General features: G+C 42.1%; 1 protein-coding gene across 3 annotated transcripts in view; it reads left to right on the top strand.

Moving 5' to 3' along the window:
- Window positions 1-1,826: 1,826 nt before the first annotated feature.
- Sema6a (semaphorin 6A) overlaps window positions 1,827-24,205 on the top strand; it is a 124,955-nt gene continuing 102,576 nt past the window's right edge. For all 3 annotated transcript variants that reach the window (XM_071612203.1, XM_071612201.1, XM_071612202.1), the window contains exon 1: window positions 1,827-2,481. The gene's annotated coding sequence lies outside the window, so the exon portion shown is untranslated. The remainder of the gene's footprint in view (window positions 2,482-24,205) is intronic.

Raw genomic sequence — 24,205 nt, 5'->3', positions numbered from 1 at the left:
CTAGGCGGCCAGTTCGCGCCAGGATGAGTTTGGGTACCCCATTTGCACTGGCTCTGCCATCACCAGCCGAAATCTGGGTATTAAGTAGAGCAGCCAAAAGTTGAGAGCCGTGCAGGCAGCCAGAGCAGGATAGTAGAGTGACTTCCAGGAGCCCGCCCTCCACGCAGGCCACCGCAGCCCACAGCCAAGCGTCCAGCCTTCTCCTCAGTCCCCATCCCGAGCCAGCTTCTGGAGCCACAGGGGCTGCGCCCGCACCTAGGACCGCGCTCCGCCCCCCCCCGCCCCCCCCGCCCCCCCCCCCCCGCCATATCTGTAGTTGCCTTTGCTTGCCTAGGAAAGGTGGAGATAGCGGCCTCTGCTGGCAGTTTTGGAGAACAGCAGGACAACTGACTTTTCCCCCCACCCCCCGCTTGACCATTCTTCCTATCTTTTCCAGGTGGTTTATGTAATTAAAAAAAAAAAAAAAGAAAAAGAAAGAAAGAAAAGAAAAAAAGAGGTGTGCTGAGTGAGGGAGGATGTGGTCGTATGTGGATTTATTCTGCATCCTTGAGTAGAGGTCTGTAAATGCAGGAACTGAAAAAAACAGAACGTGGACTTATTAGTGACGCTAACCTCAATTAGGGAACAGGTACCGCTTCTGAGACCACTCAGTCTTACCGGGTCTAAGATTCTGATCTTACTTCTCCTTTGATTTTCTCCACCAACCTCATGACTAGTAAAGATTGCTTGTGCTTTGGCCGCCTGGTGTTAACATTCATTAAAGGCTACGGCCGCGGTCCGCACCATCTGCTAAGCCACTTGGGGAGCAGCAGCCGCGGCGCGCAGTTGCTTGCGGGACACAGCCGGCGCAGCCCGGAGAGCGCAGCGGCTGGGGGAGGGGAACTTGGTGTGGCCTGACCAGTTGGCACAAGCCTGTAACAGCAAGACGTCTTGGCTATTGTAAGTCCAAGTGGTGGAGGAAGGCTGTGCCTGCCATTCTTCATGTGATCGTAACAATAGCGCCTTGGAAGGGGTTGCGATTTTCCCCTTTCATGAAGCTGTTGGGTTCTCGTTGACATGGTTTGCGTCTTATCTCTAAAGTTTACTCATTTGTAAGAACAGTCCACACATCGTGGACTTCAAAACCAAGAAGTTTTAAAACGGACAACACCATTTCTGCACTGTAGTTTACCTACTTAACATGCTTTATGTGCGTAACTAATAGCTGTGTGCTTATCTTCCAAGAGTATTTTTAACCTCTTCGGCTTCTATCCAATGGGTTCTTAGAGCTTCCATCATTTCTAAAATCTACCTCTTGATACAGTAATCAGAATTAGAAAGTCTTGCCGTTCACTTACTCTCGTCCTTTCAAACTTTTCCATTTAAGAAAATCGATGAACAAATTCTTTCTTGTAACTCGCTCCAGCACTACGTCTATTTTTATTTATTTTTCTGACTTGGCAGGGCTCAGCAAAGCTTCCCGGGATTTTTCTTTTTCTTTCTTTCTTTTTTTTCCTGTTAGAGCAGATGTGGGGGTAGGGGAGGAGAGGGCTAGTCTCCAACCAGTGTCGCCCCCGCTGGGACCTCAACCTAGCACGCCGCAGGGCCGGGAATTGTGGTAGAAGGCAGCAGCGCTGGCCAGTCGGTCCAAAGCTCCACCTGCAGCCACACCGCGGAGGTTCTCCTTTCAGCATCGCTCACTGGCACTCACACACACCACAGCTCTCCTTTGGGTCGGAGGAGACGCCAGCCAAAGGAGGCGGGGTTGCAGGAGGAGAGTCCGCTCTGCGCAATCCAGTCCGGGACTTGGCTCCGCCCGGGAGCGTCGGCCTCTCCGGTGACAGAGGAGTAGTGAGCTGCACGGGGTGAGGCTGCAGCCAACTCCGCTCCCCGCGCACTCAGCTGCCCAGGCGCTCGGGACGCAGTAGCTGCGCTTCTCCGTGGTGCCGAATGCCCGCGATGCCGGCCTAAGGAGCGTGCGGCAGCGGCCAGCATCGCCACACCCCGGCCACCGCGCTCCGGCTGCAGAAAGGGGACAGCGCTTTGCACCCTTGCCCCAGCCCCCACCCCGCCCCCCGTCCTGAAATGACTTGTTAATCGGCGCAGACACCACCAAGGGGACTCACCGGAGTGGAATCCAAGTGGAATTTGGATTTGGAGAAGAGTTTCTTGAACATTTACCCTCGTCCTTGTTGGTTCTTCTTCTTCTTTCTTTCTTTTATTTCCTTTTAATTTTTTAAAAATATTTGGCTTCTTTCTTGATCTCCCCTTCCCCGCCTTTCATTGGAGATGATCAGAGCTCGCTTGTATCCCAGAAAGTAGTCTTCACGACTGTTGCCCCAAAAGAGACAAGCACACATGTAGGAATGACAAAGGCTTGCGAACGAAAGAGCGCAGCTCGAGGCCCGGAGAGATCTTCTCGATAATGGATTACTAAATGGGATACACTCTGTACCAGTTCCTTCCGAGCCCTGGTTGCCTGCTCGTCGATGCACCGAAAAGGTACGGCCCGGGCGTCCCTGCGCGCCCCACCTCTGAACCACTGGGCTCCAGCCTAAGGGTCCCGGGGCTATCACCCGTGCGCTCTGTGGGCTTTGTGGTGCCTGCGCTTATTTCGTCTTCTGTCTCTGTCTCCCGAGCGTTGCCCGGTCCTGGGGGAGCAGCCCTGAGCCCAGGCTGCAGCTCATCTCATCCCAGTGCCCCAGAGACCGTCGTGCTCCTTGTAGAGAGCTTCCCCACCCGCTTAGCGCACACGCCCGGCGCCGCCCCAGACAGCGACCCGGGGTATGGCTGCCCGGGCCAGGGGTATGTGTGCTGGACTGGAGGCTAGTTCTCACTCTCCGGCCAGCAGCAGGCAGAGTGAACCCGAGAGGGTGGGACTCTCGGAAGCACCCAGACCTAGTGTTGAATGCAGGAAAAGAGGAGAGGAAAGGATTTGGCCCTCGAGGGCTAGAGGCGGTTGGGTAGAACAGCGTTGTTTTCGTCCAGTGACAGGTTTAGGTTCTGGGGTGGGAGAAGAGGTTCTGTGGAGACCGTGGGGGAAGCGAAGAGAATCTTTTGTTGTCAGCGCTGGGTCTGGGCTGGGCTCTGTGGAGTGCGGGAAACTTGTAATGGCCCTGGGTACCCACGCGCCTTGCTTCTTGGTGAGATTCCCTCTCCAGAGGCCTCTGGCACCAGAGGTTCCGGGCTTTGTTTGCTCGAATAAGTGCCCTGGAGCGGCCTCTCTATGTGCCGCGGCGCCCCCGCCCTAGGTCCTGTCCCCCGCCTCAGCTCCCACCCGAGCTGCGAGGATACAGTTCGTCGCTGCTGCGTCTCCCTCAAGCACAGAGCCCCACAGGCTGAGCCTGGCCCCTGCTGCCCCCTCTTCCAAGATCTGTGCGGTCCCTCCCTAGAAAGGAGGTATCCCTGGAGGGGGAAGTGGGGGAGACACGACTAGTGATAGCCCTGTGCCTGCCACCCAGACAAGGACTCTGCTCAGGCCCCGGTTTGTGGCTGTCCCAACTCTGCAGCGCTGCCTCTGGGGCAGTCGGACGCTCGGGATCAAAGCAGGCAGTGCCCACCCACCCAGCCTGACCCTATTAATGTGCGAAGAGTCTTTTTTCCCTTATTCTCCACGTTTTTCTCAGTTCTCCATTATGGTATATGGTACAAAGCAGGATCCTGAGGTCTCCTCCCTACTCTCACCACCTGAACAGCACGGAGGGAGCCAGGGAGCTGTCCCGGACTTGAGGGTTTCGGGAAAGGAAACCTGACTCTGATGTCTTTCCTGCTCACTCACCGCCCCTATTCCCTGCGCCTCCTCCCCTTTTACAGCGCGGGGTCACTGGATCAGGCACTTCTGGAAAGTTTCTCTGAAAGCCAAGGGCTGCGGGCATAACAGGACTAGGGCTCAGCGTGCTGAGTCTGTGGGAAACCAGACCCAGAGGGAATTGTGTGGACAACCCGGATGAGGCTAAAAACTAGGTGCCGGCCCGGTAGAAGAGTGGCGCCTCCCGGCCCGCGCGGCACTTGCTGGACCAGTCTCTCAAGCAGTCGGGGAAGGGTTGGGTGGGGGTGGGAGTAGTGTACAGGGGTAAAACATGGGATGCTGGGGTTACCATATTGGAAGAGGCTGGTGTTAGGGTGCGTGTGGACACTGGCATGGGCTCGCTGGCTGGCGAGCGAGTGGTCAGCTCCAAGCGCAGCATCCCGAGCCTCCTGTGACCAGCGCGCGGTATTTCAGCCTCCGAATGTCTGGGGAGGAGCGGAGCAGAGAGCCAGGTGTGTGTGGAGCAGGGGAGGAACAAGAGATTGGAGGCGCTGTCTGCACAGCCAGGGCAAGCATTTTCAGCGGCAGTCTCCATCCTGTATCGCAGTAGGCTGCCCTGCCCGCCGTTCCGGGTTGATCTAAAGGGAGAAAGGTGACTGGGGAGTGCGGAGGCCAAGCACAGCCACCCAGGGATCGCTCCTTGTTTACTCTTGATGGAAATCGAGTTGTTAAGGAAAGGTTAAAAACACTGGCGCGCGCGCGGACACACACACACACACACACACACACACACACACATCTATACTACTTGTACGTTAACTTTCTTTGCCTTGTGTGTGAAAAGCCATTTAAGCCAGTTACAGTATTCTGTCAGCAGGTCTCAGAAAAGCTATTTAATGCCCCCCAGCGCTGGTTTTTAAGTTTTTCCTGGGTAGAAAGGTTGAGTGCCTTTGCCTTGCTTTTCTTTAATCCTGATAATTGTCTGTCTTCCCTTGCTCCCCTCCACCCCCACCCTCTGCCGCGGACTTACATCTTGGGCATTAAGTCTACATTCTGCTACTGTGATGGCAGGGGAAGATTAATGGTTACAGATACGTTAATTCTTTATTTAACTTTTTTCCTAAAAATAAAGATGCCTGGTTCAATTCTGAATTGAAATACCCTACACTTTTTTTCACTTTCTCACACTTGACTCAAATGGCTAGCAGAAGTCAAGATTTCAAGCATTTTCTGTATTTTAAAAAAAAAGATTCTGTGTTTAGTCTTTGTGATTAAACTATCCAAGGCACCAAAGTTAATTATTAATCTAACCTTAAATATAGTGACAGAACTGTGTCTCCACCTATTAACCTAAACTATCTGTTGAAAATAATTGGACTAGCTCTTTGAGTTTGGTTTACCCATTCTAGTTTATAGATAACTTTAATGTGATCTTGACTAATCCCCTCTCCCTGTTTTTAGATACACTTAACTGAGGTGCTTTGTAAGACAGTCTAAAGCAGAAAAAAAGTAAACATGAAATAAGAGATCCAAGTTTAAAAACTTGTGTTAAATTTAAAATAAGTACTTGTGGTTTAAAAGTAAATGGGTAATTGTACACCTATATGAAATGAAGAAAAATATTGTTTTGAACAGGGAAAACATTACATACATACACACACACACACACACACACACACGGGATATATAGTGGATTAGCTCTTTTGGGGGCAGTATAAAAGAGTGATGATGGGACCAAAAGTTTTTTTAGAACTAGATTGCCAAGAGCTAATATATTCTCCCATCTTATTTGTTTGTAGGAAGGAATCCCAGAACAAGCCAAACTAATTGCGAATGCTTTAATTAGGCATCTGCCATTTGCTTCAGTGTAAAGCCTAACTCTGCACTATTCCCTGCCCCCCCCCCCACACACATTTAGACAATTTAATGTCCTAGTCCCAGAGTGGGTGTTCCTTAACATATTTTCTTAAGAGCTCTGTGTCATGGCAGCTGCATTTGTGCTGCCAGGGAAAGGGGAAGCCTTGACGTATTCTGCAGTGACCTCCAAAATCAGTGCCCCCCACTCACTTGGAGCCAAGCCTATTTCAGAGTGAAGGCTTTTCTCATCTGCCTTTAAATGTGCTGCAAGAGCAACTGAGCTATTCTCTGCTAGTAACCACATGGTTGTCTCTTGGGGATATGGTAAGGTAGGGAAGGGAGGGAGGCATTTAATCCCTTTGAAATGGGCAAATAAGATGTCATACCCACAAACCTCAAGGGGAGAAGGGATTCAGGACTACTTCTCAGCATGGGACTATTACAGTACAGTATATACACAAGGGTATCTTGCTTTGTGAAATAGATGAGCTCTCTTGCAAAACTTTTTTATTAGAATACTTCTAATTACACTAATGGAGAGTATCATATATAACTATCACTACTTTATGATGATTTTCAAAAAATCTTTTCAACCTACACCTCTATCCTGGAGCTTGCAAATTGCCAGTGTTTACTGGGACTCAATAGACATCTCAAACTTTATATGTTCAAAAAAGCTTTTCTCATAATCTCTATTATAGCAATTCCATTCTTTGAGTTGCTCAGGCCTCAGAACTAAAGAATTACCCTTGACTCCTCTCTCTCACATCTGCATCCATGGTAGCTCCACCTTCAGAATGCTCACTGACTTCCTCCAGGTCATCCACATCACTGACTTAACACGTTGGCCAAGTCACGGTCCTCTTTTGTAGGTTACTGTGCCAAAGTCCCAGCTAGTCTCCCTGCTTCTGTTCTTGGCTCCTATCAATTTTACTCAGCATAGCAGTATTTTTTTTGTTTTGTTTTGTTTTGTTTTGTTTTTTTCAGGTCAGCTAAATCAGATGACTTCTCAGCTGAGATACTTTTCCCATCTTATTCTAGTAAAAGCCTAAATCCCTCCTGTGGCCTTTGAGCCCCACATAATCTGCACTCAGGACCCTTCCTGACTTCCATTCCATAGGCATGATGTCTCATGTACCATGAGTGAGACATTCACCTGTATGTTGTTTTTCTAGTCTTGGTGATGGATTGGAGCCTATTTGTTCCCACAATCTCACCCAGTCCCCTTCTATGGCTAAAAGCACACATCTGTGAGGCACCTGGTTGTAGCTGAAGAAGGGCTGAGTTAGGTAAAAGCAACTTGCCAAGAAATAGAGCTAAGGAGACTGCCAGCATTTATGGGGTGGAGCTTTTGACCCTGGCCTCATTTGTTCTGCATTTTAACTGCTGGCCACAGAAACTTCTGGCATTTTTGGAGTTTGTCAATAGTTTTACATTTTCATTTTCTTGTAGGAGAATGTAGTTATGCCTGTTAACGCATATAACTTGTCAAAGACTCTGTACTTGGATTCAGAAAATTTGAGTTCCAGATTCTTAGTTCCTTGGATCAGCCACTGTAACTCCTCTGAGACTGCATTATTTTTAATAAAATTTGTGAATAGTAAACCTATTCTTTTTACTATGTAGGATATCAGGAAGAAGCACAAATGTGAAGGTATTTGATGAAATATAACATGTACTCTGGAAATTTGGAAAGTTTGATGCTAACTGCCCTTCCCACCCTGGACTCTGGTCATAAGGAGACCCCACTTCATCATCTGCTACATTATAAAGACTGTATTCTGTTGAGTAGTTGCAATTGTTGCAGTTTTAATGTAAACCACATTATGAAATTAAATAATATTCTTGAATTCATTGAAAATGCTTAATCCACATAGATTGTGGGCAGCAACTGTATTAATCAGAATGTCATCCACGTCAAATAAAGGTTGCATTAAATATAACCATTAAATTGGGCAAGGTCATGGGAGTGGCACCCGGCCAGGCATTGTTTAAAAAAAAAGTAAGAGAATTGTTTTGTCCAGTTAAGTTCTGAAATCATATACGTCAATGTAATCATAAATGTCGAGCAGACACATCAGGGTGAACCGGGAGTACTGGAGGGAAGTTTTGATCTTTGCCATAATAAAGGGCAAATGCACTAGGTTTGGTGGGGTGAAGTTCATTAATGTGGAGGGACTGTCAGAGGAAATGTAGTGGATAACTCTGGAGGCAATAGTTTTCTGGCAGGAACACTTGGATTTGTCTGCCTATTCCGCCTCCCTCCCCCTTTTTGCCATTTACAAACAAACTTTGAACTAGTTCTGTAACTTTCCCGCCACAGTTTCCATGTGTAAATTGCTAGTATGATGATAATGTTATGGTTGCTGAAGAAAAAAATGTGATAGCATCCGTAAACTGCACAGCACAATGCTTGGCACACAACAAGTACCCATTTAAAATAAGGTGTTATTTTTATTTGAGTCACTGGAAAATGCCCAGAGAATGGATTTTATAAAAGCAGAGTGTTTTGTGGGGAAAAGTACATAAGGAAATGGATCTGTAATATAAAGAGATGATGCAGAGGAAACAACCTTTGGACTAGAAATGAGCATACACACCGTAAGCCCACTAATGGTGTCATGGGTTTCAGCCAAAAAGCGTGTGAACAGATCAGTTGCAGGGGAAGAGGAGTAATGTCCTTTTCCTAACTTTGGAAGTTAAATATCACACCCAAAACATGGAAAGGAGAAAAAAAAAACTATTATAAATAAAACAATAGTAAGCTGCTCAGGTCTTCATGTCAAATGAGAGCCTAAAGGATAGTTTTTTTTTTTTTTTTTTAATTATAACTATTATTTAATAACACTCAAAAATAAAATACACAATCTGCACTTACATTTAGAACCTGAGAGCTGAGAGCAGACTCTTCAGGGATGAGTTGAATTCCCAAGTCGAAAATTTGCAGGAGAAAAGCTTTGCTCCCACTAGCCTCTTCCAGGAGGTAATGACCAGAATTTCTGCAAAAAGGTCTTCTGAGTGGCTGTGCAGCAGCCTGGTCACTCCTTCCTGGTCATGCTTGAAGTCAGCTTGGAAGAGCAATGAGTCTGCAAACAAAAGCAAGGTAGGACTGACCCTATCTGACCAGAGTAGAGACAGTGCTGCTATACTGACTGATACCCTGCTACCTGGATTCAAATGATCGTCATACAAGTCTTTGTTGGTGAGAAAAATCTGGCTTATAAAAGGCACAGCAGAGACATAAATTGATATTATCACCACAAATCCCTGAGGACTCCTGCTGCCCCTGTGTCTTCTAGGAATCCCTTCATGGCTTAGAATTACAGTTATTATCATCCAGGGGGGAAAAAAGAATTTCTCAAATCCTGTATTTGGAAAGGGGATGTAAAGAGACTGAAATAAATCAGCCATGAGTGTGGCCCAAAGACTGAAGGACTGGATCCTCCCAAACAGCCAGAGTGTTGACTTGCTTTGAAAGTATCGTTAAGTAATAGGTATTTCCATTTAGGTGCAGCCTTTTGACCTGGGACTTTCCTTTAATATGACTAGGCACTTTCTAGTGGTTTCCAGCTAACCTATAATTGCCATCTACAGAAAATGTAATTCAAAGAATTCATGCCAATTTGAAAATTTTAACAGAAGGGACTCTAAAATTGATGCTTTTTAAATTATCCTCCTGGCCTTCAATTCTCTCATTTCTCTAAGACCACCCTTTGGCCACAATTTATTTGAGGCATGTATAGAACAGGATAGGAGCTGGCACTGAGCCCAATGAAAACATGCTATTGGAAAATAAACCTTTTAGGGAGGGACTGAGAAGAAATTAGGAATGTATTAATTCTTGTTTAATGTTATGTGGGAACTTTATAGATGAGCTGTCTGTGCTGGGCTCTTCTTTCCTTTTTCCTATTGGTGATTCTTAAGGAGAGTATTCAATCTTTTCATTAATATTGCAGCACCTCCAGTGCTTCCCCACCCATCCCCCAGACTCCTACTGTCCTTGAATGAGGAAACTGAGAGAATACTGTTTGAGCTGATGAATGGAAATGTTCCTTTCCTGAAAATGGAATGCTTTATGAAAAATTGTATTCCACAGAACACACTCAAAACAACCCGACAACTGTCCCTCCTCCTTTCTACCTCGGAGAACCACATGACTTTCATTCACATATTTTGGGTTTTGAATGCATTTGTTCTTAGGCCTCAAATGCCCAGGTGGAAACCGTTCTTTCTATTCAGCTTTTTACTATTCTAAATCTGTGAGCATCTGAGTTACTAAGAACATTCTCATCCCTGCATAGTAAGCGATAAATAGCAACCCAATTGTTTACAGCATTCTAAACTCTCGAGTATGTGCAGCAGAATGGCTGTGGAGTTGATTTTTATAAGAATACTTGTTAATGGTTTGCGAGATGGATTCTGTGCTAATTCTGCTCTCATCATGAATGATGGTCCCAGCTAGACACTGTCGCTGGGATCTTCATCTATTAATCATGGAGGCTGCTTTCTTATTCGGTTGCCATAGTTTCAGTGCCTCAGATTGAGTTGGGGTGTCTGGGGAAGGGTTTCAGACACACTAGGGCTTGCAAGCTTTGCAGTTATTTTGGCAATTGTGCTCAGAAAGAACTGAAAATGGCTTCTCATATAATTCAGTGTTGGATTAAAAGAGACAACTTCTGAGAGTGTCTCCCTGGACCTTGTTATGTGCACATCCAGCTGATATTTACTCCAGGATTTGCCTCTTACTCACTATTGCTGGTGAAAAAGAAATTACGGTCCAGGAGCTGATGTCACTTTCATCTTTCAACAAGAAAGCAAAGGGGTGTGAATTCTTCATTAAGGGTTATACATAAATGTAGAGGTAAAAGAGGGCATTCATGACTTTGCTCAAAATTTCAGCTTCATAATTTGGTTTTGGCTCTGCAAATGGCTAAATAAATAAAATGACATCATCAGTGTTGTGTGTTGTTTTGTTTTGACAATGTAAACATTTAGAGTTTTACTTCAGGTTTAACCTTTAGTTTTTAGGTTCCTCTGTAAGGAGGAACTAGAGACCATTTTACTGTATTTTGCGAAAAAAAAAAAAAAAAGATAACACATTTGGGACTGTAGCTGCTTTGTCAGCTCTTGAGTGTATAAACAATTTTCATTACTTTAAGAATTTTAATATTTTGCTTTTTTTTGAGTTTTAACTCCAGGGATGACTAGGAAAAGCTTTCCGGTTGTATATATATATTGTGTGACTCAGTCAAGGAAAGATTTGGGGAGCAAAGTGCTACGAGAGAAGAGTGCTACACACACTCCAGTGATTTATGTGCTTCATGTGTGATGAGGGACACAGCTTGCTTTTGTTAGGTAAATTTGGCCTGTGTAACAGATACCAGTAAACTTCTTATTGTTTTAGTTCCCGTTTCTCAAGTGGACTTTCAAGGACTCCTACTAGTCTAAGCCAAGCAATTTAATTATTTGTAGATTAAAACATAAAATAATCTCACACTTGAAGCAAATAGTGCTGAATTCAGAACTTGCAAGGCATCAAGTGAGTATCTAGGCACATTCAGAAGAAGAAAACTTTTGAATTCATTACAAATGGGACTAATCTAGAAAATTAGCCACTTTTTGTTTTTTACTAGAAAATGACTAGTTTTTTATTTCAAAGTGAGCTTCAAAAAAGCAGTCGTTTTAAATTTCCCCAGACCTGGCCTGCCAAAATTTTTGTGTAAGATCAACAAGCATTTTTAATGCACGTGCCTATTATATAGACCCCTCCTATACCAAACCACACTAAATGATTGATTTTAGAGGCCAATAATGTGAAGTAAATTAAAAGGATAACGTGGCCTTAATTGCTACTGGCTTCACCAGGCTTCTGGGCACCGGAATTCCTTGTGGAGAAACACTTTAAAGTGTCACAGCAGTTTTTGATCATGTGGTCTGGCTTAGCTATAGGCTGCAATTCTCCCCCAGCCCTTCCCCACCTCCCCTCATGGTCTCCCAGAAGCCAAGAAAATGTGCATTTGTAAATTCAGTATAATGGACCCCTGATTATTTTCAGGATAAGAAATAGTTCCTTCTCTTTTTGCTGTATTTCCTGAGTTAGCTGTTGAAAAGAAGAGAGAGACAGACAGACAGATAGATATGGAGTGGAGGAGAACAGTGAGACAAAGATCAAAACTTTTTCTTTTGTTGTTAAAAGAAGAAATTTTGGTGAATTTAGATTGCAATTACTCTTGGGTATCCAGTTAGACATAATATTGCACATGTAGTTTTTAGAAAAGTAATCATTACTTTTTGTGTGGATGTCAGTCAAGTACAATGTGGCCTTAAAGTAACCTTAATTAATGATTTCTGATTATAGATTTTCTTTTGTGCCTGCAGGGCATCAGTGCTTTGGAGGCTGTATTTAGAGGGAACATTCTCAGACAACAATGACATGAACATGCCTGCATTATGTTGCCATGCAAACCATGCTAGGTTCTCATTATAATGAAAAAGTGTGATTCTGCTTCATTCTCAGAATGGTCAGATAAAGAGTGAAATGCCACTTGAGGAATAACTGAAATTTACAAGTGATGTGGAGTCTTTGACTCTTTAGAGGAACCATTTTTAATTTTAAAGAAATCTACTCATCAAAATTGCTGTTTTTTACTGGCTCCTAGCTGGGTTCAAGGTCTTTGCTTCTGAAGACCGAATAGATTTTGTATGGCACCCCAGTTCTTTTGAATAAAAGCAAGCTATATGCTGGGAGCAGTGGACCAAGTATCTTTTCCTTTGCCCCAAAGTACTTTCACTGAGTGCTAAACATAACAGCCAGGGAATATTGTTGACCCTGGAGAGGATTGGCTCCTACTTTTGGTGAAAAGTACTTTTCCCTGTGCCATAATTTCAGAACAGACCTCAAGATGTTGAATTATAAATGTTAATGCGCTATTTACATTCAACTTTTAACTACAGAGTCTAATAAAAGTTGGATATAATATATAAATGCCAACTTACGAATTAAATTTCTGTGTGAACAATGTATGAACAATCCTTTTGTAACTTACACAAAATCCTAATAGCATATAGCCCATCTAGTTTAGCATAATTTGTGCTTATGAATTATAAATGCTTAGCTTTTACAATTAGACTTACCCATCTGTAGGTATCTTAATGAGAAATTACCAAAATGAAATTGATTTGTAATATTTGCTGTACTGTGTTCTAGGTAGTGATTATCTAAAATCATTTTCAAAGTCGTTGTCCCACTGCATGCAGTATGGCTTTATTTATTTGTGGAAATAAAGTTACACTGCCTGATGCTCCTGGTTTGCCTAGGGAAGAAGTGTCAATAGAAAGAACAGAGGAGTTTCACAGAGCTAAGAGAAAAGGTTAACATTCTGGATACTTTTTTTTTTTAAAGGGATGTTCAGAGAACAGGGAAAAGTTTTCCATTAAAAAGTCATCTTTTATCTACAAGGTGTTTCCTCTCATATGTGATGAGGGGAAGTTCAACATGTTGAATATGCTGATTAATTAATTCTCCAGGGATATCTCGGAGGGTGGAGCTTTCGTTTCACATTTTGTCATGCCCAGAACACAAGACCTGTTAATATTGCCCAAACATATCCGTTCCCAAGAATAAAAAGGACAACATAATTGCCTTTACTGTTAGAAAATGGCTGCCTTTAGTTCTCCAGCAGATCCTCTAGCCAGGTGTGCAAGAGAAAGCTTTGAAATGCTGTGAATAACTTGACATTATCACTTTATTATTGAAATGCAAATTCTTCTGAGCAGAACTTGAAAGGGACTAGGACAGTGTATTTTCTTGCCTGTTGTCAACCACTCCTAGTCTTAACGGGAGGAAAAATATAATGTTTCTGCATCTTTAATTGTTTCTCATTGCCCATGTTTAACGTGCACAGAACCCCTTCCTGGTGGCACTTTGTCTTCATCCTTGGGAAGAAGTAATTTGCTCCCAGCACTGAGGGGTTCAGATAGGGCTATTCTGCCCAGGAAGAAGTTTCCTCTTTGAAGGAGTCATACATTAGAACTAGTAGTCAGGCATGCTGATGGTGATCAGCAGCAACAGTACTTAATGGTGTTATTAATAATAGACTCATTTATACAGTGCTTATATTTTCAAAGTGTGTCTATAAACATTGCCTCATTTTATCTCATTATAACTCTGGGTTGCAGAGTAGGTATTATTATGGGTTAGGCAGGGTAGGTATTATTATTCTTAATTTAAAGATGAGATAACTAAGGCTAGTGGGGTCAAGTAATTTGCCAAAGAGCACATCTCTGTTAAGGAAGGGCCTGGAATAAGATCTCCAACCTTCTGAATTTGAATTTTGTGTTCCAACATGTCACTGTGCTGTTTGCTCAATACTTAACACATTTAAAAAAGAAGTACAGTCTTCCAACCATAGATGTTCTCAGATGATGTCTATTATGCAGGTAGCTCTCTGAGGAGGACTCCACCTGAGACTTCAGAGCAATTGCTGTGGAAATTCTTGCTTTTCAGGTGAGGGCCATGAAAAGGGATATTGTCTCTGGAGGCCCTTGGAGTTTTGAATCAAAATCTCCTGAAGGAGATCAGTAGGCATATGGTGGATGCTTTTCTTTGGGATTCTAGTCCTGTTTTATAGTAGGGATAAAAATAATAGTAACTTAAGGGTGGCAACTTTGGCCCTGGCACTGGGTAGAACAGGAGGGACAAGGTTGAATTAGATATTCTGGCGGGAATATCCTCCTGGGCTTACCACTTGTAACCGTAACAGAGAAACACATTTTTAACAAGAAATCAAGGGGCAGTACGTCATCACGTAAGTGCATCTTCCTTCTGACACAGGTCATCTGACTCTGACTCAAGCCACTAAGCCTAGTGAAAGTGGCAGTTTAATTTAATTCATTGGAGAGATATTTAACACTAATCATAGTCATGAAAGATTCTAGATACTGCAGAGAGACAAATGATTGTACCCATTGTGTACCTCCTGTAGACCCATCCTTAGGCCCAAATTCTAGGGAAAAGTAGATATGGGAGAAATCCTTTTAGTGTTAGGTTTATCTATTCTCTGTCCCAGAAGAAGAGTGGTGAGGATGCTCAGGACAAGTGGGACTGGTTCTGTTCAGCTGGGAGGTCAGGCAGGGCTTTGTGAAGGAGGAAGATTTTAAGCTGTGTCTAAAGAAAGAGTGAGATTCTGATAGGTGGGAGACAAGGACTGGAAGATCAGGGAGTCCTGGAAAGGCAGAAGCAAAGGCCTAGAAACAGGGAGAGGGAGAACAGCCTCCGAGCAGCAGTGTGGTCCTCCTGGTGAAAGGAACACTGGTGTGGGTGATGGCGGCAACAAGTCTTGAGGACAGAAAGAGAGATTTGTCTCTGCATACAGATGAAGCTTTTCAGCAAGATGACATCATCAGCGATGTGTTTTAGAAATATAAATCTAGTAGGAGTGTGAATGGAATAGGGGGGGAAATTCTGGTTATGTTGTCAAGTTCAGCTGCCAGGACTTGGGGACCTGTTGGATATGGGAGGTAAGAAGCAAAAGGAATAAAAAATGTTTCCAACATGTCACACCTGATCTGGGGGTGGTGGCGCATGTCTGTGATCTCAACAGCTTGGGAGGCTGAGGCATGAGGAGCACAAGTTCAAAGTCAGGTGATGCCCTAAGCAATTTAGCAAGACCCTGTCTCAAAATTTTTTAAAAAATTAAAAAGTATGTGTGTGTGTGTGGGGGGGGAGGTGCTGGGGGTATGGCTCAGTGGTTAAGCACCCCTGGATTTAATCCCTGGCACCCCCTCAAAATAAGTCATATCTGGGGAGGTAAGTGGATAGTGGTGACACTGGCAAAGAAAGAAACTCTGGTTTACAGACAAAATATGTAGCTAGTAGGTGTTATCAACCGTATTTAAGTGATACTTATGAGAACACCCAAAATTTGGACCCGGTTCTATTGTGCTCCTCCAAGCTCTATAAGAAGAGTGCTAAAAGTCTTAATGGTTAAAGATGGGCGCATTTGGTCTAGCATGGCACAACATTTCCCAGCATTAGGGAGTCTCATACCCTAATTTGAGGTGGATAACAGCAGAAGGGCAGAAACACCACCCAGTGCATCTGTAAAAACTGGCCTTACAATAGGGTGGGAGGGCTCAGTGCTAAATGACTCCCCAAGTAAGAATCAGGGTGTGTATGGACCCCACTGTTTCCCATTTTTTAAAAATTCTAAACAATTTTATTTTATGAAAGTCTGAATTTTGAAATCAGATGTACATGTGCTTATCCCTCCTCCTCACTCCACGTGGGGCATATTTATATGAGTGTTTATCTCTTAAATCGCCTGGTGCAAATGAAATGTTGCAGATGATGTAATTCACAAAACAGAAATAACACTTCAATTGTGTTGTTTATTTAATAAGACAGTGTTAATCAGACAGCTAAGCTTTTTTTTTTTTTTTTTTTTTTTTTTTTTTTTGTACTGCAGTATGCTGAAGTTGAACTCTGCTTATATAGTGGAAGAAAAAAAATGGTGTTTAATATTTTACTTAGAACAAGCCTTCATTGCATAGGGGGTAGCACAGATTTTATTTTATGGTTTTAACCTTTAGATAAATATTGACATGGTACAGTTGTCCAGAAGAAGTATCCAATGTCTCTGCTAGTTAAAGAATATTTATACTATAAAAAAAATCCCCAAAAGATGAGTTTTCTATATTTACCTTTCACATTGCATGTTTTTGTTTTTCTCTTTCAGGATATTTAAATAAAACTTGTAGCATGGAAGTTTTAATTTCACCTTATTTTAAAAAGAAAACTGAATAGTAAAAATAAAACAAGATCAGAAACATCAAGTGTCTTTAGGGGGCTTTACCAAAAATTGAGTTTCTACTTTTATGAAACTGCTTTGATGTCTTATTTTAAAGGCACATTTAATTAAAAGTTAAGGATTATTTTTTAGCATTGAGACACCATGTTAGAGTTGGTAGTATAACGCTGAGAACTGAATTATAGATTACTTATTTGTTGTATATCAAATTATTGCACAGATTTGTCTCTGGTTTCTAACTTCACTTGTAGGCTGCCCTCTAGTGTTACTTAATTTCAGCACAACCACTTTTATTTAGATCCTGAGAAAAGTGAAAAAAACACCATCTAATCAGCAACCAGCCCAGCCTGGCTACACACTATCTCTAAACACAGATAAGAAGTTTATGGTACATGGGTTGAAAAGTTGTGAATAAATTAAAATGTGCCCATTGCCAATGCTCTTGATGGCACAGATAACATTGCCAAAAAACACACTGATGATTACAAATTGAAGCCAGACTCTGAATACAGACTGGAACACCAGAAAAAGAAAATTTAGAACTGTCCAATTAATTTCATTTCTATTTTCTATTTCTTTATGTGCAAAAGAGCCACACATGTTAAAATAAACTTGGTCTAAATAAGTTTAAATAAAAACTTGTAACTATCAAAAGGGCATTTCAACCATCATTAGGTGGGAAATATTTGATCAGAGAGACTCAAAGTTTATGGTAAATCCTCAGAGAAGAGTTCTTGAACTTAAATACATTTTTCTATTACAAATCTTCAAAGAGTAAGTTCGAGCACTTTAAAGATCATTCTCTGAAGATATTAAGGAGAAGGGCACACTGCAGCCTGCACAGTGGTATTAAGTACTTTTCTGATAGTAGTGCCAACTCTGCTTTTTCTTGAATGAAGAATAAACTTACCCCAGAGACCAAAATAAATGGGGAGAGTAAATTTCAGACTCCGTAGCTATTTTTTGCATTTATAATGTTGGTGTTCTCAGCAGATTAGGAAGGTAATGTGACAATGTTCCAAGTACATTTAGCTCACTTTAGCAGAGTGACTGACATGCATTCCATAAAAGTTGATGATGATGATCATGATGATGATGGTGTTTGTCCCAGAGTTTTGAGACTAAGATCAGAAAAACAACTTAGACTATATTGTGCTAGACACACACAAAATACAATTGATAATCCAAATGACACTTGGGACTCAGCTTCTTTTCTTGTAGAGGAGTGTTGCGATGGAGTAGTTCTAAGGATGAGTTCTGCAGTTTGCTATTCTCTTGGTCATGAGATCTTGGGAAAGTTACTTAATCTATTCCTTGTTTTCCTCATCTGTAATGTGGGAGTACAGACATTGCCTGCCTCATAGAGTGAGTCTGATGATTGAGACAATATGTACCAAAATGGTACATATTGGCTGGTACATGGTAAACACTAATACAAGTTAGCCATTATTATTTGATATAATAGAATTGACTAAATTTAGTGTTCTTGTCACCAGAAGAGTATGGGTTCTTGGCATGGAAGTCAAAACAGTAAAGACAAGATGGTGGCGTGATAGTGTCCAGATGAGGTTTATTGCCCACTTCTGTCTTTTTTCTATGTTCTTTTGTGTGTGCAAGCCTGATTCAAAACAACTAAATGACCACAGTTCATTTCATTTAGGAAATCTTCAGTACATGTCCACTACATGCTGGGAACTAAGTTGGATCCTACTGAATATTTCCAAAATGTTAAATGAGGCATTAGAGGTGAGGTAGCTAAGTTTTTCTCACTTTGGTTGAGTCCAGTGCTCAGTTGGGAGCAAGTATTTGTCAGGCTGGTGCTGCATGCCCTGGGCTATGGCTTTCCTGTACTCAGGGAACAGATATAGTGATTTTGAGATTATAATACCGAGGGTTTCCTCACTGGGAGAGTTTTCTGAATGCCGTGTTTGGATTGTAGGTAATGTTATATTTGGAATCATTACATTCAGAAATTTTCACTAACAAAGATAGCCTAAAGGTATCTGTTCATTTAATGTCTGACTCAAAAACCAACATACTAGATATAAACATGTTTATTTTCTACAGTAAAACTTTAATTTATACGTTCCATTAACTACTTATATTGGTAAACTACACTGTCAAATTGAGTCATAGGCTTTAAACACTTGTTTTTCACAAAACCTAATAGCTGAACCATTATCCAGCAAAATGGATAGATTGGAAAGTAAATCCCGATTCTGACCTGGTCTTCACCCTGCTGCATTGAGAAATGTGAGGACACAGAAAAGTTGGGTGATTGAGGAAGAAAAACAAGGGCCAAACTGGTCATTAACTCTCAAGCAAGCAAGTGTTAATTCTGGCTTTATCCATTCCAACTTTTTACTCGAATGGGCAGAGTCTGATTCACAAAAATAAAGAAGTTGCTGGTCAGGGGTTGGGGAATGTGCTAACAAGTGAGAGCTTAGAGACTGGGTGTCTCCCAGAGATGGATAATAGGAACTGAGGCTCTCCCCAGTGGCAGTTCATTTGGTATTCACCCAAAGCCAGGACCATCTGACAGCTGTTTGGCGTTTCTTATGAAATGGACTTGGGCCCTGGCCAGATGCTAGTGGACAGATGTTCACAGCACAAAAACCTTCATCAAAATAGGCGCTAATTGGCACTGTCCTAACGATCTCAACAAATAAGGCAGGAGTGGGCTGGATTGACTGACCATCAACGCCCAGACTTGTCCCTTTGGCTTAGGGTGGAGACCTTGTTGGGAAACAACAACTTTCTCCATAGCTGGGGACTTTGGTTCCAGGGCTTCTTAACATGAAACCTCAAAAAGGGTATTTAATGTTTGTTTTCTACAAATTTATATGCTTGTATGTATGTACCTTGCCAAGACCTTTCAAGAAGGTAAGCAGTCTGGGGCCATTTGGATTACACCGTTCAAAGCCAAGTGTCAAAATGCAGAATTTTCTCCACAGTTTTGCTTTCTGATAAGTATTTTGTTTTGAATAAATGGTTTATAAAAATGATTACATTTTGCTTTCATTTGGGCCTCTCCAATAGAATGTGAACACTTTATTTCCTACTATTACTAATAATTGGTGATCGCTTCAATGTAGTTTTATGCAAATATTTGGCTTAAAATGGATTTTTAAAAAACTGAAATCAGTGTAAAGTGGGTATTTCAGGGACAAACTGGTTTGACAATGCCCCATTGGTAATTAGATGGACTTGCACCTACTTGTACAGACCACAATTAACTATCTTTGATTTCAACGGCTAAAACTGTCTTCTGAGTGCTTGAGGCACTTTTTGAGTAGGAATTCCCACCTCCTTTTGTCTCTCAGTTTTGCAATTGGGAACAAATTTTAACTCATTTTTGGCTTATTATTATAGAAACCTAGTACCCATCTATGGACTGACAGATAATTTCTTCTAAGGCAGGGTGTAGTTTTGTAATATGTAATTGAAAAAACACTTTCATTGATGTTATTGCTCCTTGTTTCTTTTTAGGGGCTCAGACTTTATATAGACACAGAAGAAAGACCCTAATTATGGGCTCCCTGCAGCCCCGCTCCCATCCGTGGTCACTGAACCTCCTTTTCCCCTATCCCTTTCCAGAGGTAAAAATCTGAGAAAGATCCATTTCTTTATCCCCCAGATTTTTCCAAAAACGAGTCTCTAATTAATCTAGCTAAGAGACTGGACACATTTTACCAATCATTCCTATAGTTGTTTATTAAAAGAAAGAAAATTATAGACTTGGTGGAAGATGTACCCTACTGAGTGTGAGAAGCTATATGTGTGATGGGGCAGCCATCCTGGTTGAAATTCTGTTGGGTTTCCCAGCTAATATCTTACTCTCAGCTTTTTCTCTGGACGATAACACACTCGCTCCTTACCAGTCTCTAGAGTGGCTCCTACTCCCTTGAATGAAAGGCAGCTCTGACTAGAGGAACTAGAATATGCCCGGCAACCAGTGCTGGGTACTATTGAACCCATTGTCTGCTCCCAGCACTGTGGAGCCAAATCTCATTTTATAGCACAGTGTGTTCTAGGAATTCCACTTCATCAGAACAACAGACCTTCTCTGATGCCTTCCTATTTTCCCCATTTGCTGCTGTCACAGGCAGCGCCACACAGTCCTGCGGCAGGCAATTATAATTCACTTCTCTCCAAGGCTCCACTCTCCCCCCATTTGCAAAGGGACCACAGGGCATCAGCTGCCATATTAAATAGACGCTAATGACACCAAGCGTGATCAGCCAAAGCAGGGGCGGAGGTGGTGTGTTTCAGATTTAATCCTTTTGAGGGACTGGACTTGGAGTTCAGAGGTGGTCTCACTGCAGGGGTTACATTGAGGCTTAGAAGAAATTTGGCTAAGATCATAGTTGATGGATTTTCAAGTGCTTAAAGGTAAATGAGGTGACTATTTGTGTTTAAAGTAAATACATTGATAAACATTTCCCATCTTATGCACAAAATATACATCCTATACAAAGTTGTATAATGTATGAGATGAATGTGCTCTATGTGCTCATTTTTCCTTTATAGTTTTCAAAGCAGTTTGCAAAGTAGTAATAGTGTTCTTGTTTTACAAATTAGGAACTATATACTTTGGGGAGTCCCCAGGCTTCTTAGGGATGAATGAATGCTTTCTAGAACCCAGCCACCTCCCCCTGAACGCCTGCCTGCAAGGAGATGCTTTATTCTTGGAGAAAGAATCTCCTTCATTACTAGTTTATTGCTATATCCAATCGACATAAAATTTTATTTTTGAAAACTTGCTGCTATATTTTTTGCAACGACTGAATGAAAACATGCTCATTTTTGTCACAGCTGGTAACATTTGGGACCACTTATGAGATAATTTTCTATTGGATTTATAAAATTGCCCCATTAATAATATTCTGTAAATGAGTGGGAGTAAGAGTAATTGCACATGTAAACATGCCTTCCCATAGTAGTCCTCCCACCAGTTTAAGTAGGTTTTGAACTCCCCTTCTGGTAGAGACCACGCAGCCTAATGCTGCATCTAGGATGGGGGCTATATTCTTCTGGCCACTTAACTAAATTGTTCCATGGCCTTGTGCAGCTGTGCTGAGGGATGGAGAAGAGCGTCCTCTTACAGAACCTGACCCTGGAGGATTTCATTTAGTACCAAATCATTAACTGACCCAAAGGTGACCAAGTAATCAGTGCAGAGTTATTCAAAGCTTGTTTATATGCACTATCTCATGTTATCCTCAGAGTACTCCATGGCACCTGTTTTTACCATCCTTTGGAAAAATAGAAGATTCTCCTCTTGATTAAAAAGATAGTCTCTGTAAAGTTGTGTGTGTATGTGTGTGTGTGTGTGTGTGTTTTGTCCAAATATTGCACTGTGTAATTTTTAGCTGGACTAACTAAAACATGTTGAAAAGGAGGATTGGCTACAAAATCCTTAAAAAAAAAAGTGATGTGAACATCAGAGGAAGCCCTAAGCTTTTGATACTATTGTTTTATAAATTCTGGGAAATTTCAAAGAGCAGGAACAGGGGAGCACTGACTCCCCTTATAGTGCTCTCTGGGTTAATTCGTGTTTCTCTGGAGTGTGTGTCTTTTAGGGGATAGTGATTGGCATATTTTTCTGTTGTCACCATTTCTTCAGATTGATGAAGATAATAGACAAGATCCTGTGACTGACTCCCAGGAGAATCTTTGTGGCAAACATTAGGCAGATGCTTTAAAGCCGTACCCTAGCTGTCAGAAAGTTGACTGCTCTTGATACTTTAAGTTGTCAGTCCAGACAAACTAATTCCTCAGTGGAATTATTGATGTTGTTGTTGTAGCATGTCTGTGTTTAATTGCAAACAGGAAGCTAATAGAGCAAGCTAGTTGTGATTACAACTCTGAGATATCCATTATGTCTGATTTCAATCATCAGATCAAAACTTAGGGTGGGTGGAGGGATGCAACTTTCAGCAAATGGAAATACACTAGAGAACAGAACCTGTTGGTGGTTACCCACAGAGAAGCTGCCCCTGGATTCAGGTGCATGTTTACTAGCTGTGCAACCTCAAGTGCAGACTCCTTAACCTTCCATTCCTCCTTTGGAAAGTGGAATAGTAATGGCACATCTGCCTTGTAGGGTTGCCAGGAGGATTCAATGAGTCAATACTTGGAAATTGCTTTAAGTGTTGGTTATATTGTAAGCACTAGATAAGTGTTCCCTGTTTGTCCCCCACCCCCATCTTCTGTTGTATAAGCATGCTGTGAAGTGTGTGTGTGTGTGTGTGTGTGTGTGTGTGTATTGGAGACTACTGTGCAGTATCGATTCTATGCTTGAATTGTAATGCAAGCAAATTAGGTTTGTGTCGCCTACCTTATCCATTTTGATGCCTTCCCTATTCTCAAAGCCCCTGCTTGTCACCCCCTTTCTTCACCTTTCCCTTTCAGATTCTTCCATCCATATTCTCTTTGGTCATTACCCTAATGACATTTTATAAGGCCACGCATCTTTGAGGTTGCCAAAAACAGAAACCATACCCTAATCATCTTTGTGTCCAGTATTACCTGTAGAATGTGCTAGCCGTGCTAATGTTTGGAAATGGATCTAACCCAAAGACCTGTTTTGACAGTTTGGCTTCCTGTCTATAAGTTTGATGATTGTAAATGTGAGGCTACTTGGGAGACTGTGTTATCTAAGACCTACCTGATCAGAGTCTCTGGTGAATGCCGGGAGTCTATAACAGTCATTGTCCCTAAGGTGATTGTGAGAATCAGTCTATTCTGGGAGCCTCCAATTCAGTGAATCGTCCTGACAATAGTGTTCCTGTGTGTGAGGTGATGAGAGAGCCAAGCTTTCCTCCCAAGGTTTTGGAATAGACCAGATGATATCCTGTGTTAATGCCACATAAAGGCCCAGATAAACCTAAGGCACCATTACCACTGTTAGATGCAGAAAACCCAGGAGTTGTGCAAGGTCCTCAGACTCCAGGGAACAGATGTCCATTGGGCACATGCTGATAAGTCCTTCAGAGGCTGGTCATTGCAGAAGATTAGATCAACATTTCTGAGAAAATTGTCTCCTTGCTTTTGTCCTGGTTCAAGAAAACCAGTTAAAGGCAATGTTTCAAGTCCAGGATCCTCTCATGGGAGCCTTTGTTCATTAGATATTGTTAACATTAGCACTTTTGGAGTATTATTTCATGGACTAGTTTCAACTTCAAGAACTGAGAGGTGGAATAATGGTGTCAGATAACCTCAGAGAGGCTCATTCTCTTGTTAATCTCTCCTTTCTTAAAATAATCCAGACATTGCTGACAGTGTGAAATTTGTGATGAACTTTCAGTAGATGTGTGTATATTGCTTCTAAAATAAAAACCAAGTAGTCATAAAAGGATACATTAGGAAAATTAATGATCTAAAATAATTGACAGGCATGTATAACATTTATATTTTAAATGACATTGACAATGATTTAAAATGCCTCTGAAAAAATTAACTCTTTAACCATCAACCCTTTTACATCCAAACTTTAAAGGGAGGCAGTTCCTTATTTTCTATTTGTACAAGGTTAGGATCCATCACTGACTTAAATGTGATCTTAAGATGTCCATTTAGAAGGCTCAAGAGCCCTGGGTCACAGCTAATTGAATGGAATTCATGCTGTGTCCAATCACGCAGGCAGCACTAGACTTTGGCAGAGAGGCGTTTGTGGTGGTGCATAAATATCGGTTGAGCATTCTGATTATTGTTTATATCCTGTTAAGAGGTGTGTTATAATTCATTCATAGATGCATGGCATGGGGGGAAAACTCTTGTGAGTTTTGCATAAATGGTATGCTGCATTCCT

Source organism: Marmota flaviventris, chromosome 5 (genome assembly GCF_047511675.1).
Source record: "Marmota flaviventris isolate mMarFla1 chromosome 5, mMarFla1.hap1, whole genome shotgun sequence".
NCBI classification, from domain to species: Eukaryota; Metazoa; Chordata; class Mammalia; order Rodentia; family Sciuridae; genus Marmota; species Marmota flaviventris.
Note: the sequence above shows the minus strand (reverse complement) of the source record. Positions and strands in the feature narration are given on the sequence as shown.